Genomic DNA, 3427 nt, shown 5'->3' with positions numbered 1-3427 from the left:
CTTTTCTGTTTTTATTGCAGGACTTGGAACCAGATGTCACCCCTACGTAGTGTATGAGCTCCAGTTCTAATAAAGACATAAAAGAACCTCTAGAAGAACCCGAACGCTTTCTCAGAAAAAGACTAAAAGCCAAGAACCAAGAGAAAGTTTTGGGGAATCCACTTCCAATGGCGGACCAACGTACCCTCATGGATTATCTACGACCCACCATAAGTAACCTAGGCGCCGCTATCAATGCACCGAATGTTGAAGCCAATAACTTCGAACTTCGGCCGCATTTGATACAAATGCTCCAAAACTCCGCAACCTTCCATGGGCTTGCGGACGAGGATCCCCATCTACATATTACTAATTTCTTAGAAATATGTGATACCTTTCGGATCAATGGAGCTTCAAACGACGCCATCCGCCTTCGAATGTTTCCATTCTCATTAAAAGACCGAGCAAAAGCTTGGCTCAACGCCCTCCCAGCTGGATCGGTAAACACCTGGGATGAACTAGCCCAAAAATTTCTATATAAGTATTTCCCTCCCGCTAAAACGGCTAAATTAATGACTGAAATTAATACATATTCACAAGAGGATGGGGAATCCTTATATGAAACTTGGGAAAGGTTCAAGAAGCTATTGCGAAAGTGTCCACATCACGGCCTTGCAATATGGCAACAAGTATCCACCTTCTATAATGGGTTGTTGCCACACACAAGGCAGACACTTGATTCTAGCTCCAGGGGACTTTTAGGTAATCGCCGCCCGCATGAAATATATAACCAAATTGAGGAAATTGCTCAAACCAATTTTCAGTGGCACACTCCCCGAGGCAATAAATCTATTGCCCCGGGCGCCCATAAGGTTGATGAAAGCACTTTTTTACAAGCCCAAATCGAGGCTCTTTCTTCAAAAATAAAAAAATTGGAAATGACAAAAACAGTCTCGGTTATGGCTTGTGAAGGGTGTGGTGGGCCACATGAAAATTGGAGTTGTATGAAAGAAACAGACGATCAACAAGAGTCGGTTAGCTACATTGAAAATAGACCTAGGCCGTCGGGTCCTCCAACGGGCACTTACAACCAAGGATGGCGAAACCACCCTAACCTTGGTTGGAGAGAGCCCGGCAATGGTAGTAACCAACAAGCCCAACGAACAAACTTTCAACAACCAAGAAATGAGTCACAAAATTTCACTCAACAACAAGGTGGACGAGAAAGGCTTGAAGATACTGTATCTCGCCTTATCTCCGACACTGAAAAGAAAAACTCGGAAAGGTTTCTACAATTAGAATCAAATTTTAGAAATCAACAAGCCAGTATTCAAAACATAGAAAAACAATTAAATCAACTAGCTCAAAATTTTTCCGAGAGACCACAAGGTGCATTACCAAGCAATACCGAAACAAACCCAAAAGCGCAAGTTCATCTCATCACGTTGCGAAACCGCACCGTGGGGCCTGCGGAAGCGCCACCGCCGACAGAAGAGACTATACCCCCGCCTCTGCAGGAGAAGAACTCCCCTCCATCATCAGAGCCTACCAAGGCTCCTCGAGTTCCGTACCCCGGTAGGTTAATTCGTCAAAAGACCAATGAGCAATTCGCGAAATTCGAAAGTCTATTAAAACAGTTGCATGTTAATATTCCTTTTATTGATGTCTTAACCCAAATGCCCAAATACTCTAAGTTCATAAGGGACTTTCTTACTCATAAAAAGAAAATTGAAACTTTTCAATTAGTTAACTTAGGCGAAGAATGCTCTGCCCTCGTACTCAACAAACTCCCCCAAAAGAAAATCGACCCTGGAAGCTTCACGATTCCTTGCTCAATCGGGGACTCCCCCGTTCGCAATGCACTAGCCGACCTTGGAGCTAGCATTAACCTCATGCCCTCATCAATGTTTAAAAGACTCGGCCTAGGAACAACGAGTCCTACAAAAATGAGCATACAACTTGCTGATCGGTCCGTCAAATTCCCGCAAGGTGTCATCGAAAATGTCCTAGTAAAGGTAAACAAATTCGTCTATCCGGCCGATTTTGTCATACTCGATATGGAAGAAGACACCGAAGTCCCCCTCATACTAAGGAGACCATTTCTCGCCACCGCACAAGCAGTGGTAGACATGAATGACGGAACGCTCACCCTAAGGTACGGGGATGATGAAGTAAAATTCGGGGTTGGGAAGAGAATAGAGGACGACGACCCGGTCAACTACATGAAGGTTATTGATTCGAGTTTGGATGCTGCTCTCCGACGGTGCAACATGGGAGGCCAAACATCCCACTCGGAAAATATATAACCTCACATTGGGTCTAGCCAAAGACCCTTATAAACGTGGCGCACCACGGAGGCATTCCGCGGAACTATCCTTAGTTTAGTTTAATCTTTTAGTTTTAATTTGCAGGAATAAAACACACTCATGGTGGTAAAGGATGAAAAGGGGAACGAGAAAAATGACCCCATGCACAAGAACAAGGTAACCCGACATCAATTTCTCCATTACAAAAGGTTCAACACGGGCCGTGTCCAACCAACACGGCCCCATGCTGAACCCCCTGCAGAAAAATGCCCAGTTCAGGTAACTGGACACGGGCCGTGTTCACCAGACACGCCCCCGTGTCCAGGCTTCTGTTTCTTTTCTTTAATTTTCGTTACTGGCACCTGAACACGGGGCCGTGTCCAGACTGCCAGTAACATAAATTTTTGCTTTTAACACCATATTACACATCTAATCAACCTAAAAATTTATTTTTGGGACACATTGAGGAGAATGTGTAATTTAAGTGTGGGGGGGAAGCTAAAACCTTGAAATTTTGCAAGTCCTAATAACAAGCCTTACACAAAACTCTATTGGAACCGCTAAACACCCCAAATTTTTTCAAAAATTTTCATTTTTTTTTACTTGTCTAAAGTTTAAGTTAGGAATCCTAAGATTAATAAGGTTATATTTTTACAAATTTACAACCCAGAGCGTCGTGATAACAAGAACCAACATAAGAAAATTATGAAACGGCATGACAAGCTTAGTTAAAATTTGATTATATATACTTGATCACATAGAAAAACCCATTCCCACAAAAAGTGAGTTTTGAGCCTTTATTGAGCATACAAATTTACATCTTTAGACTAAATGCTCATTTTTCGTTTCTTGTGTGAATAGCCGCTTGGTTCTTACGACTCTAGAACTTGCCACGACGATTCATTCCCGGTCCTTACCAACTTAAACCCAAGTAAGTAAATGATGGAGGCATTAGGACTAACCATTTTTCTTTCTACACCATTATTTTTCATTTTTTTTACCACCTACCCAAAATCCCCCTAGTTAACCCCTTTGAGCCTAAACCTTTCATTTCTTTACCCTAAAACCCTTTTACCCACCAAAAACCCTTTTTATTTTTACCCTTTATTTTAGTAACAAGCTCGGTTTTTCATGTGACTAAA

The 3427-nt window shown here is 42.4% G+C and overlaps 1 non-coding gene across 1 annotated transcript; it reads right to left on the bottom strand.

Annotated features, from left to right (window-relative positions):
* Nucleotides 1-545: 545 nt before the first annotated feature.
* LOC118482452 lies at nt 546-652 on the bottom strand. The gene has a single exon (XR_004868488.1). It is a non-coding gene; the product is annotated as a small nucleolar RNA R71 (small nucleolar RNA).
* Between the last annotated feature and the right edge of the window lie 2775 nt (nt 653-3427).

Source organism: Helianthus annuus, chromosome 9 (assembly GCF_002127325.2).
Source record: "Helianthus annuus cultivar XRQ/B chromosome 9, HanXRQr2.0-SUNRISE, whole genome shotgun sequence".
NCBI lineage: Eukaryota > Viridiplantae > Streptophyta > Magnoliopsida > Asterales > Asteraceae > Helianthus > Helianthus annuus.
This window is presented reverse-complemented; position numbering and strand designations above follow the sequence as displayed.